This window comes from Equus quagga, chromosome 15 (genome assembly GCF_021613505.1).
Source record: "Equus quagga isolate Etosha38 chromosome 15, UCLA_HA_Equagga_1.0, whole genome shotgun sequence".
In the NCBI taxonomy this organism is placed as follows: Eukaryota; Metazoa; Chordata; class Mammalia; order Perissodactyla; family Equidae; genus Equus; species Equus quagga.
This window is the reverse complement of record NC_060281.1, coordinates 88826345-88840671: the sequence shown is the minus strand read 5'-3', so window position 1 is coordinate 88840671 and position 14327 is coordinate 88826345. Positions and strand designations below refer to the sequence as shown.

The following is a 14327-nucleotide window of genomic DNA, read 5'->3' as shown; positions in this document are numbered from 1 at the left end:
CATTTCCTGTCCATTTTGCCTGTGTGTCTGTCTTTTATCCTTCATAATCTTAATACTAAAACTAATGACACTCTGTCTGTCACTGTCCTGGGTCTCCTGGTTGAGGACCAGAATCCTGACCCCTCCCCTGCAGGATGGAGTCCTCCTTCCACAGAGGCTGGGGTGTCAGCAGCTGCAGCTCCAGGACTTGCTTGTGCTGAAGAGACCTGGCACAGTGGGGACCTTCCCTTCCTGGTGGCAGGTTACATCTAGTGACCTGTGAGTGTGGTGGGATGGAGGCAGGGCCCCCACCCTTTCGGTGGGTTCTGAAGGGCACCCTCAGCACCAGAGCCCCATTATTTCTACTGTGGGTCCTGTTGTGTCAGACATCAACATCCATCTCCGCCCACATCCGCTTCCTTCCTCTCCTAAGGGTGTGTTCTCTGCTTCATCTAGAACTCCTGCAAGCTAGTCTCCATGTGAGACTTGGCTCCTGGAAACCTCCACCTACCAGGACTTATTTTCTTTTATTATGTCATAATTACGTAATTTACATCCTCTAGGATACAGCACTTTTAGTGAACAGTTGTGTGAGTTTTGACGAATGCATACAGAGGTGTAAGCACTTCCACAACCATGATGTGTAACAGTTCAATCATTATCCACAGATCCCCACCCTCTTGGTAGTTGCACTCCGCTGCCGCATCCCAGCTCACAACTCCAGATCTGATGTCTGTCATCACAGTTTGGTCTTTGCAAGAACATCATATAAATATTATGTTTCATTCTCATAGTGTTTTCATTCAGGCTTCTTTCACTCATCATAATCCATTTGGGATGCATCCATGTTCTTGCATGTTAATAGTTCATTCCATTTTCACTGTGAGTAGAATTCCCTTGCACAGATGAACTACAGTTTGTGTTTCAATTTCCCAGTGAAGTGACACTTGGCATATTTCCATGTTCCACTCTGGCAATTTCAAATAAAACTTTTAGGACCTTGTTTTGCTTTTTTTGTGGACATGAGTTTTCATGTCACTTGAATAAATACTTAGGAAAGGAATTTCAGGGTCATACGGTAGATATATGTCAAACTTTCTCAGAAATCAACAAATTGTTTTCCAACGTCGATGCTTGCTTTGCATTTTCATTATAAGCAGGCGTTTACGAGACTTCCAGTTGTTCCGCATCCTCACTAACACTAGCTTCTCAGGTTTTGTTTAAACCTTATTAACATATCTGTAGTGATATCCCATCACGTTTACAGTTTTCATTTCTTTAGTGACGTGAAACCTTGAGCATCTTTAAGGTGCTTATTTTCATCATTGTGTTTTGTTTAGTGAAGATTTCGATCAAATACTTTGTCCATTTTCAAATTCAGATTCCCCCGGTGAATTTTACTCAACTGTGTGTGTGTGTGTGTGTGTGTGTGTGTGGGTGGGTGGGTGGGTGTAGGTAGATTGATGTGATTTTATCCTCTGAGTAGGTTCATATGTCCACACCACAGTTAAGAGACAAAACAGTTCCATCTCCACAGGGAGACCTCGTGTTGTCATTTTATAGCAACATCCACTTCCTCCAGCCTACCTGCCCTGCACTGCCCCTAACCTTTGGCATCCCTAACTGATTCTACATTTCTAAAATTTTGTCTTTTCAGAAATGACTTGGACAACTAAAAAATACAGTTTTATTGTGTGTAGCCTTTTGGGATTGGCATTTTTCACTCTGCATAAGCCACTGTTCATTCATCAACATAATGTGTTGAAACATCCTTTTCATCGATGCGTGCTATTCCATGGCCTCAGTGTAACAAAGTCTCTTTACCAATCCACCCATTGAAGGACATCTGGATTGTTCTTACCTTGAGGTATTGTAAATAAGGGTGTCTGAACATTTGTTCATAGTTTCTCTATGAAAATGTTTTCATTTTGAAATAAATGCCCAAGAGTACATTTGCTGGGTTCCATGGTAACCATAATTTAACTTTTTTGAAGAATCTCTCATATCCTTTTCCAGAGTTGCTGCAGCATTTCACCTTCCCATCAGGAGACATAAGTGATCCAGTTTCCCTACATCCTCGCCAACAATTAGATTTGTAACTATTTTTATTGCAGCCATTCTGAGAAGTATGTAGAGAGATCTCCTTGTTTCTTTATGTGCATTTCCCTCATGGTTAGTGAGGAACGGCCCTTATTGTGCTCTTTGCCATCTCTGTGTCCTCCTCTGTGTGATGTTTGGTCTTGCTAATTGCCTATGTTAAGAATGGATTTTATTTTTACGGTTTACTTTTGAAGGTGCTTAATGGTCTTTATGCCATATTCCTTCATTGCATATGGGATTTTCAAATGTTTTTCTCTGTTACTTGTTTTGTTCATCCTCTTTAGAAAGTCTTACAAAGAAAAATATATTAAATTTAATGAGGTACAATGTATTGATCATCCTTTTACCAATCATGATTCTGGTATCATCAAAGAATTCTTAGTCACCTTAGATACCAGAGGTTTCTCCTATTTCTCCTCAAACCATAAAAAAGACTTGCCTAAGAGGCACATAAGCAATTTCTCTGTATCTGGTCATGATGTTTCGCGTCTCATACAACAGCATGACCAATGTCCCTACAAGCTCCCACTTCACCACTGCCCAGTCCACAAACATGGATGACCCATCACTAGAGCAGGACTGAGGGCTTCTCCCCAAGCCCAGAGAGGAAGCCCAGGGCACAGACTGAGGTGTGTGAGTATGTTCTGAGAACAGGTGTCTGTACTTTCTCACTCAACACAAAGAGAGTTCTGTGGGCTCAGGGACAGGCCTTGGGGATAAGACCCACTTTCACAACCTCTTTAGGCTGAGCCATTTTCTGATAAGGAAGGAGAAACTTAGGGAGGCCACAAAAAAGAGGAAGTAGATTTGCACTTCTTCTGGAGAATAAGAGAGGCCCTGAGGCACATCCCCAGCTGTGGGCTCAGAGTAGGAATTCTGGGGAATCTCCACCATGGCCTGGACCCCTCTCTTGTTTGCCTTCCTCACTCTCTGCACAGGTGATGCTTCCCAGGGCTCAGCCCCTAAAGAGACTATGGAGCAGCCTGGCTCTGACCTTAAGCTCTGCAGAAGGGAGGCTGCAGGGTGTGTGGCCTATGGGAATGAGACCCTCATCATTACACTCACCTCTATTCTCCTCTCTTTAGGTCCTATGGCCTCTTCTGAGGTGACTCAGCCATCTGCGGTGTCCGTGGCCTTGGGACAGACAGCCACCCTCACCTGCCAGGGAGGCTACTATGAAAGATATATTGTTAACTGGTACCAGCAGAAGCCAGGCCAGGCCCCTGTGCTGGTCATCTATGCTAATAGTGAGCGGCCCTCAGGGATCCCTGAATGAGTCTCTGGCTCCAGCGCATTAGACACATCCATGCTGACCATCAGTGGGGCCCAGGCTGAGGATGAGGCTGACTATTACTGTCAGCCAGCAGATGCTCATAGTTCTTAATCTCACAGTGACACAGGCTGATGGGGAAGTGAGACACAAAGTTCTTCCCCATCTGTGTCACACTCTCCTCCAGCCTCAGGAGGACTGTAGACAAAGACATGAGCAGGTCTTGCCCAGGTCCCAGATTTGAGATGCCCCGGCTGCCCTCTCTTCCCAGCCCTCCAGGCAGGCTCTTTGGAGGATGGATCAGGAATGGATTTAGGGCTGGTGGGACCAGGTTGTTCTGATGTTTCCTGGGAAAGTATGTGAATTGTGGACAGAAAGACTAGATGGACAGGCAGAGGGAGGAGATATATGGCCATTAGTCCTTATGTCTGAATTCCCAAATGGGAGTGACTGGACTACATATTAGTCAACCTTTCCTGCATTAGTGACCAGAACTGTGAAGCCCAGCTCGTCCGCTGAAGCCTCTGACTCCCATTACAGCCTGGGCCTCTGAAGGAAGAAAACTAAGGTAATGGACACTGTATTGTCTGCCTAGAACCCCTCTTCAGGGCTCACAATCCCACCCTACAGTGATAGGAGCCCTGGATGTTCACAGCTGTGCCCTCACTGGCAAGTACCTTTATTGGCAAATAATTGCCTCCCCCAAGCTTCTGTTCCTCTCTGTGCGACCCAGCTCCAGTGTCTGCCTGATGCCAAGAGCCCAAGGTCCTGCCTCAGTTCAAGATGACCTTGCAGAGACTCCCAGCTGAGATCTCATTTCCACCACATTGCAGGTCTGCCCAGTCTTCCCTCCATTCTTTATTCATGAGAGATCTCCTCAAAATCTTATTGCATGCAAGTCTTCATGTCACATTGTGCTTTCAGGAAACAAAAGAGAAAATTAAAGTTCAGAGGGAAGAATATAAAGGAAGAGAGATCTTCAGAGAGAGAAGCCTGGAGTTCTGCACTAATTCCTAAGAGGACAGGTGTGGGAGGAAACTGCATGAGTTTGAGAAAAGAACCAGAGACACTGGAGGAACATTCTGCAGGGCTCACACTCACAGTCATGCAGTGCTTGTTCCCCAGTCAGAGGGGAAAGATCCTACTTAAGGCATCAGTTTGACCAGGCAGCAGATGTGTCTGCTGTGGGGAAATTTAACCACAAAACAAATTTGGTTCTGCTGTCACCTAAAAGCTCTACAAGCAGGTTTAGAATGGATGGACCTGTGTCCAGGTAACTTTACTAATACCAAAAAAAGAAAAATGACAGCGAGAGAAATATGAATATGCACGACACAGTAAGGAAAAATTCACAATCCTTGGCATTCTATCAAATATTTCTTATATAGAATCAGGAAAATAAGAGCAATAATAGGAACAAAAATCAATTACCCTAAACTGACCCTAAAATTGAACAAATAATACAATTTATAGACATGGAAACAAAAGCAATTTCTATAAACTATATTCCATGTGTTCATGACGGCAGAGGAAAGATCGTATGTGTTGGTGGTGACATGCACATACACACAGGTGCAGGTTGATCTCCTGGCACTGCTTTAGAAGCACTACATGTATAATATATAAATGCTCCCAAGTCAATATTGTAACCTTCCACCCTAAGATACTGTGAAAAGAAGAGAAGACTGAAACAAAATCTGGCATAAGGAAGTAAACGATAAAGTTGAAATAAACAATCGAAATAGAAACACACTAGAGAAAATAAAAAAAAATAAAATTGGTTCTTTGCAAACATCAATGATATTAACAAACCTTTAAGTTGCCTGATCATTACTAAAAAAGACTAATTACTAAAACTGAGGAGTAAAGAAGAGCCATTACTACTGATGTTACAGAGATAAAACAGGACTTTAAGGTTGTGAGGGATTAGGACAAAAAAAATGCATGCCAAAAAATTAAATGAAAAGGACAAATTCCTAGAAATGTGCAGATTACCACAACTGTCTGAAGAAAAACATGGACAACATAATGAAATCTGCAGCAAGCAGAGAGATTAAATTAGTAATCAAAGATTACCCATGAAGATGGGTGGTCCTGTGGTGTAGTGGTTGGTTTGTGTGCTGAGCTTCAGTGGCTCTGATTGTGGGTACAGATCCTGGGCACAGACCTGGCACCACTCATCAGGACATGCTGTGGCAGCATCTCACATAAAATAGAGGAAGATCAGCACAGCCGTTAGCTCAGCAATAATCTTCCTCAAGCAAAAAGAGGAAGATTGGCAACAGATGTTACCTCAGGGCCAATCTTCCTCACACACACACACACACAAAGACAATTAGTACTCACAGAGAAGGACATAGACAAAGATGGTTTCATTTTAAAACTCCATGAAATATTTAAAGAAGAATTAATGCCAATTATTCACTAGCTCTCCAAAAAAAATGAAAGGGGATAGAACACTTACTACCTCACTCTATTAGACCACAAGTACTCAAATACCAAAACCAGAGAAATAGATCAACATGAAGGGAAAGTATAGATCAATAACCTTTAGGGATTTAAACAGAATAATGCTTTACAAATTAGTATAAAGCTAACCCAGCAACATCAAAAAAAGAATATACACCAGGATAAAATGGTACTTGTTGCAAGAATGCAATGTTGTTTTAACACCTGGAAATCAGTCAATGGAATTCACCATATTAATGGAATAAAGGAGAAAAGTCACAATCTTCTCAAGTGTCACAATGTTTTCATACAGCGGGCATTGCTTCTGGTTGTGTTTCTAGTCCTATTATTGAATCAAACAGGTCAGATTGGGGGTGCTGACATGGGACGGGGTGTTATTCCGTGCAAAGAATCTGGATATCCCACACCCAATGTGAAGATTTAATAATAAATGTAAAAGTTGTATAAGTCTATGTTTCTAAATATTCTGGATTTCAGAAACCATTTCCTAGACATAGGTTATGGACACAGAATGAAAGGATGACTAGATTCAGGTACTGGTGAGGAGCAGGGTCATGGGAAGAGTTCCAGCCAGAGAGAAAAACATATAGGATCTAAAAGACAGAAGAGAGCAAGATGTGTGAGAAAGTAGGAAGGTCCTGATCAACTGGGGCTGGGTGAGATCAAGGAAAGATCAGGGACCACCTGTTTCTGTCTGAATGTCCCACTGGGATATCACTCCCAACATGCCACATATGCACTTGTGAAAAGCCTTTTCCCCACATCCTGGCAGGCTAGACCTGAATCAAGCTCAGTTGACAAGAGCAGGACAGTTACGCCCCAAGAACCAGTTGACCCAGGAAGGACTCAGGGAGACTAGCAGGAGGAAGTGAGAGTTTCCCTGATATCCTAGACCCTAGCTTCTGAGACTTCAGTGAGCAGCGAGTGCCCTGGGGGTCTCCACAAGATATAGATGCAGCTGCAGCAGGTCAGCGTATGGCCCAGGAATCTACACGTCTATCATCTTCCAGGGGAGCCTGTGCTGCTGGTCCTCGAAGGACCACACTTTCAGTGGCTTCACTCCTGCTCACCTGCTCCTCACACCTCAGGTGAGAGTCACCACAGGAAGACACAGTCTGTGAAGCTCAGGGGACCTGCTGTCCCTCCCACCCAGGTTCATGGGCTCTTGGCCCTGCTCTCAGCTCTGTCTACATTTCTCCCTCCCATCAGACTAGGGGTCTGAGTCTCCTGACTCAGCCTCCCGAGGCATCTGGAGCCTCTGGGCAGATTGTCTCCATCTCCTGTGCTGAAGCAGCAGTGACTTTTGGGGTTATAGTTGTGTCTCCTGGGACCAGCATGTCCTGGCACAGCCCCACAGGACTGAGAATTGATGAAGAATCAAACTTCACAGACCCTAGGCTCAAACTCTGGCAACATGACCTCTCTGAGCATCCTTCAGTTCCCATTCAGCCATGAGGCTGGTTTGTATTGCTGTTCCTATGCAGGGTGGGGTGGGGGCTCTTTCTCACTGCTTCTTAGTGATGAGGAAGTGAGGCAAATCAGTCCTGTGCTGGCCCTCTTCCGCTGCTGTCCCCTGTTTTGCTGTCAGCTCCTCTGGAATGCATCGCTTTCTAGGTTTAAGACTGAAGACATAAAGCCCCCTCTTCTCTGCCACCACTTGACGAAGAGTTCGTTGAGGCCACTTGGGAACAAAGACTCTGTCCCTTACTGTGGTCTGTGTTCCCAGACAAGCACTTGATCTGCTCAGGAGAGGCAGGTACCAATGTCGTCCAGATAGTCAGAGCCCAGGCTGGGACAGTGCAGGGGAATTACAATGAATTCCTCCCGTAGAGACTGTTATCTGCTCCGCACTGGGGCGGGGACGTGTGTGTCCAGCTTTTCAGATCTGTCCTCTCTTCCCATTACCAGAAGGAGAAGTGTGGAGACAGGTGACCTGGGCCTGACTTTTGCCTTTAACCTGAGGAAAGAGATCCTGGGAATTTTTCCACCCCATGTGAGGTCAGGTCTGGCCTGTAACCAGTACACTTGGAGTCCTGAAGGATCCATGGGTCCTACCATCAAAGTTGCCCCACTCCTCCTCATAAACCCCTTTCTTCACCCCATGGTTTATCTCAGCACCCTGCTCCTCAGCAGCGCTCCAAGATCTACTGAACCTTACCTTATTGACACAAGTTATCCTGCAAGCTTCTGTTTAAAAGTGCCTTTCTCAGGGAGACCATCCATGAAATAGAGACTAAGTGAGATGATTTTCCAGAATGTTCTCACAGGACCCTGTATTTCTCCTGTTGCAACTTTTAGCATGTGTCTTATCTCATTGACATCTTTGTCTTGGTCAGACTCTTTTCTGTGAGGGAGAGTTGTACACATGGCCCAGCAAGGTAGATCCTGGAATATTTTCAGTGCTGTTCATAAGTCACATTGGAAATCACAGAATGTTCTGATGGGACAGGATATGACTCTGTGTGCATTGCTCCCCACCATGGGAGCATGGGAATGCAGGGGTCTTTGCTTACAGGAGAGACCGTGCTGCCTGGGGACTAGAGACAGGCTCCTGGGAGGAGAATGGACACTTTAGGGGAGGGAAGCACCTGGCAGGTGGCCCCTCCCAGGGGGTTGTGATCATAGACACAAAGCAGATTGAAGGAGCCCATCCCTGCTGCTGAAGTCCTGAAAGCACAGTTCTAGAAGAACTGAGTTAGCTTGCTAGGGCAGCTGTCACAAAGCACCACACACTGGGGGCTGACAATAGAGGTTTCCTGTTTCACAGTTCTGGGTTTAAAAGTCTGAGATCGTGGTGTCACATTCCTGCAGGCTTGGTGAGTCAAGGAGTTGAAAGAAGATTTCTTGGACTCTGAAGGTCTGGCAGTAATGCTCTTTTATTCAGAGATTGGCATGGAGTAGCACGCTGACAGGACCCATGGGCAGTAAGAGCTGCAACATGGGGACAGGTACCATGGGCAGTAAGAACTGCCATGGATTGAGGGCAGGCTTAAACTTATAAGGCGTAGATATGTGGGTTATTTGTTTACCAGACGAAGGAAAGATGAAGTATAAAAAAAGTGGTTAGAATGGTATCACTGCAGGTGGGGTCTGGTTATTGAGTGGTCACATAACTTTAGATAAGAATCAAATCGGATTAAGACACAATATCCTATGCTTCCTGGAGAAAGATATCGATCGGTATGTAGGACAAGTCACCTTGAGCTTCTCTCCCCGGGGCAGCCTTGATCCTCATTGGCAGGGTTCGTGTTCTTGTGGGCTGTGAAGGAGAATCTGCTCATGGCCTCTCTTCTAGCTTCTGGTGGTTTGCTGGCAATCATTGGCGTTCCTTGCTTGAAGATTCTGCCTCCAACTTCATATGGGATTCTCCCTTGTGAGTGTCTCCAAATTTTCTTTTTTGTGAGCACACTTGTCAAATAGGATTAGGGGTCCATCATCCTCAAGTATGATCTCCTCTGAAATTACCTAATTACATCTGCAATGATTCTATATCCAATGAGGTCCAATTCAGAGGTAATGGGATTCGCACTTCGATATCTGGATTTGAGAGGAATCACAAATTAACTAAAACAGTGTGTCTGTCATGGTTTGGCCCTCCCTTCCCTCGGGGACAAGCTTCTAGGTGCACAGCTCTGCAGGGTGCTGCGGCACCACAGATTTCTCATGGCTTCAGGTGGGGCATGAAACTGAAAGAACAGAAGAACCCTGATCGTCCCCTAAATGACTCGTCTCTTGTCAGTGATGTCCAGGCTCCATCTCATAATAAGCAAACCTCTGACACAAAGAAAGTGTCAGAGTGACCTCCCAGCCAGACCCTAGTGCACAAGAAACCCCATTTCTTCAGCGGGGAGTGGGGGCGAGTGCAGCTTTCCCATGGCAACTGCCTCCCTGGCAGAATCCCTGGGACCCCAGGCTGATCTGCTTCTCCTCCAACCACAAGTCCACCTGAGCCAGCTCGGCTCTGCTGGGGACATGGCGTCCGTAAGACCCTGTGAACTTCCCCTGTGCGCTCTGTACTACCCGGATGGCTCAGAAGAGCTGCCCCTGCTCTCTCTGCCCAGTGTCCTTTCCCCTCAGTGACACCATCCCAGTCCTGAAGCCCATCAGTCTTCGCCTGCACACTGCTGAAATTAGTTAGAGACCTCAACTAAAAAGGAGTCAGGAAGGCCTGTAGGGGGAGCTCTCACACCTCTAATAGAGCATCAATTACTCCAAAGAGCAGCTTCATCTCCAACAGGAAGTACAACGACTTTACTGCTGAGGGAAAATTTCTGTCCCCAGCCAGGAACAGCTCAGCAAGAGAAGCCATCGCCTCTCTAAACTCTTAAAGTGCTACTTAACCCAGTGGACTTTCTTTAGAATGGCCCCTCCCACTCCCCAAGTTATCTATCAAAGCAGCTCCCTTCGTTTTTTTGTGGATTTGTCTGTTGTTCGCCATAGTCTGCACATCATGAATTGCAATTATTTTGGTCATTTCTGAATAAAGTCGTTTTGAGATTCAAATAACAGGTGAATATGCTTTTTGAGTTGACACACCCAGGCCTGCATGCTGCCCTCTGCGGACAGGTCAGAGGACACACACTGATGTCAACATGGGCAGTTCAGGTTTAGAGGTTCTAACCCCCTCCCTGAATGAGGAGTCACAAGCAGGGCTGATCTAGTGAGACATGAGGATGAGATGACCCACGTCACAGGTCTGCACAAGCACAGATGAGTTCTCTGTAGTTCTGCCCTGACATCCTGTGATGTCCTGTCAGAGAAACACGGCTGCACCCCTGAACCCAAAGGATCCACAAGCAGGATAGGGGGAAGTGAACTGTGCGAAAGGCAGTGCATCTGTGGGCATGTGTGTGCATGTTTGTGTGCAAGTGTGTGCTCATGGGTGTGTATTTTACTGTGGCCAGGAAATGTTCTCAATTTCCATTGCCCCAAGGCTAAGACTTTCTGTTTCCATAACTTTTATCCTTCCGTTCTTCCAGCATCATTGCTTTGTATTAAGTATAAGAATAAGGATTAAGTATATCATTAGGAGGAGGAGGAAACGTTCACATGTGCTTAATATGTATCAAGCACCATCCAAAACACTTCATATTTATTAAACTGTTTAATCACAAATCCTCTATGAACAAGCATTCTCATCATCACCCAGTTTTACAGATGGGGAATCTGAGGCACGGAGGGATGAGCAACCTGCCTGAGGTCAGAGCTAGGAAGTGGCCGACCCAGCAGCAAATCCAGGTCTTCTGACCCTAGAGTCCCTGGTCTTCACCACCATCCTGTGGCCTCTCATTGTACTTTCAAAGCTGAGACTTGGCCCCTCCTTAAGTTGCCAGAAAGTTCTCTCTTCTATTTCAAAAGAAAATAACTGATATTGTGACCTTGCCAGACAGCCCTGTACTATTGAAATAAAATTGGAGACACTTATGTAATTGATAAATTTAAAGGAGCCACTTTTTAAAAAAAGAAAAGAAACAGGTGGAATTATTTTTCATACAATATTTTGTTTAACTCAAGTAGTTCAATATGAATTAAGTGTAAAAATACTGATATGTTTTACATTACTTTTATACTATGTCCTTTAAATGTGCTGGGTATCTCAGAACTACAGCACATCTCTCCCGGGACTACCCACATTTCATGCTCACAGCTACATGTGACTTTTGGCCACCACAGGACAGAGCAGGTTAAATGGATGAGGTTGCCTTGGGGTAACTGTCCCTGCAGTGTGTACTCACATCCACCAGGGGGCGAAGGAGGGTCCCATGACCAAGAGCCACACAGGGAGGAATGGCTGTTCCATTTTCCACCCAAACTAGGAGTACTGAGGCCACCTAGAAGTGAGGGAATTTTTATAACATGTGCCCATACTACTTCTGTTCTTAAAAACAATATATTAACATATAACTACAATATTAAAGATGAATGTGAGCCATGAGCACACATTTTCATTAGTCAGTGTAATGAAGGACAATAGTCTGTGTGAATTTTTTATGAATCTTGCGGGAACCTTCCCTTTGAGTGGGAAGGTCATTTCCACAAATCTCACGACAAGTCAGTAAGCTATATTTTGTGCATAGACCTAGAAAGGAAGGAAGATTTTAAAACATACTTTGTTGTACTTGCATAACTCTTGGTGGTTTTCCACAAAGAGATACATTTGCCTAATTCACAAGCACAGATCATTTTTATGAAGGTCAGTTCTCCCACGATGGTACTAACAAGCTCTGTCCCATGTTGGAATGTGACCCAGAAGCAAAGGTGTCAGAACCGGCCTGCAGGTACCATGGGGCAGACTCTGAGGTAAGAAGAGTAAGGAGTGGAGGCATCGAGTTGGGAGGGTGGAGAGGAACTGTGTGTAACACACCAGTAGGAATAGTAGTGCACGTGTCTGAGGCACGTGGCCCTTATCTCATCTTTGATGATCTCTTCAGACCAAACTGAGGAGTGAGCACATGGGGTCTTCTGTCTGTGCTGAGGTATCAGAATAGTGTTTCACACATTATTTCAATGAAAAACATCTCTAGCATTTTGTGAGTGAATTAGCGTCATCACATCCTGAGCAGTGTGAGGTTGGAAAACAAATACATTTGTTCAACATAGAAGGTAAAATATGCATCTTGCGAATCATGTTTGTAAAAATTAAAAGGTTTCTGTTCCTACTCTGAGAGAAGTCCAAACTCAACAGCCTTGGCCGTGTTAGAAACGGAATCCTCATCCTAACTTGTCAGGAGAAGAGCCTGATAGGAGGAGCCAAAGTAGGCATCTGATACTCCCAATGTCCTGCTGACATGTGCTCCTGTGTTGCCTGTGATGAAGGGAGCAGAGGGAGTGTCCCCACCTTGGTCCACAGACAGATCATGTTTCACTGGGAAACACAGATTCCAACACCATGAAGATCTGAGGGCTCTTCAGAACAGACTCAGAGAGGAGGGAGTACCTGAATACAGAGGAGAGGGTGGTGTCAGGAGGAACCAGGAGGGTTGGGATGAAGAGTAGGAGGATACGGGGCCTGGTTAGCAGCAGGGGTAGGAGGTCCTGACAGGTCAGGCTCTGAGGTCAGTCCCCTGGATGGGAATCTTGACTCACTCATCACTGCCTGGGGACTTTGGGGAAATCATTTAACTTTACAATGATGGCACCCTCCTCATCAGACTGGAGGGAAGTTTGACCTTTGGCAGAGGGCTGCTGGTGGGTTATTGTGATGTCTGGTTGGGAGGGTGCAGGTAAGAACTCACCAAAGGTCTGGCATCTGTTGAGGGCCCAGAAGTGTTGAAATATCAATACATGTAAGATGACATCATCCTGGCAGCAGCAGGGGGCACTGTGGGTCTTGCTTTGTGGAAGTTAATCCATCCAGTTCCCCTGGCTGTGCTCAAGTGCAAAGGGCATGACTTTTGCGTACTTTAACGACACTTTTATTGTGTAGAATGAAGTCTCCACTGTGAAACCCACACCTGGCACTTCTTCTGACCTCAGGAAATTACCAACAGGATGTAGTTAGGCCCAGGGCTCAGACAAGAACACAGATAGAGAGAATGGAGAAGAGATAAGCATTCAATGTTCCTCCCTCTTGAGCTGCAAGAATAGAGGTTAAGTGAAGAGCTGGGAGAGGCCAGTCCAGCTGAGCAGCCTCAGGGCTGAGCTCTTGCAGTCCTTGCACTATGTACTGGGTTCCCTTCTATCATCTGCCCCTCATTTTCTCCACAAGTCAGAGCATCCCAGGGCACTCAGGTGTCTGTGTCTCTAACATTTCCCTGCAAGCACAGTCCCCAGGGACATCTGTCCAGTCTTGGGGCACTCAGCATCATTTTGGTATTCTCTGTATCCAGGTCTCTGTGCTCTGCCTGTGCTGACCCCACCCCCATCTACATCTGTCTCCCTGGGAGCCTCAGCCAAGCTCACCTACACCCTGAGCAGTGAGCGCTGAACTACTCCATTCACTATATAAACAGGGAAGTCCCCTGAGTATGTGATGAAGGTTAACATTGATGGAAGCCACAGCAAGGGGACCAGATCCCTGCCTGCTTCTCAGGCTCCACTTCTGGGGCTCACTGCTATTTAATCGCCTCCAAAATCCAATTTAGAGATTCTGGTGAGACCCATACAATTGGCGGACACAATGAGTGAGAAACAGTGGCAAAGAGAAAGGGGAAGAGAAGCTGAAACCACCCTACTCCCAGTCCCTTCCTCCACTGGGGACTCAGGGTAAGCTGCTCCTTGTCCCTCTACATGACCCTGAAAACTTTGATTCTTCTCCTTGAAAACCCCATCATTCTGCACCTCCTCTCCATGAAAACACTAAGAAGGGACCGATGCAGGTCAAAATTTAGGTTATTGTCAACCGGACATCTATTTTCTTCAGCAGATGCCAGTGGGGACATGACTGAGAGAGACTAAACCAGCCCAGGCAGGAAAATGACTCTGAGAGAGTGACCAGACTGAGATGACTGTGTCAAAAAGAACCCTAGGTCTCTGTGCTCCCAAGATGGGGCTCTGCTTTGGGAAGAGA

General features: G+C 45.7%; 1 pseudogene; it reads left to right on the top strand.

Annotated features, from left to right (window-relative positions):
* The first annotated feature begins 2971 nt into the window (after positions 1-2971).
* LOC124226575 (immunoglobulin lambda variable 3-25-like) lies at positions 2972-3463 on the top strand (annotated as a pseudogene).
* Positions 3464-14327: the final 10864 nt, after the last annotated feature.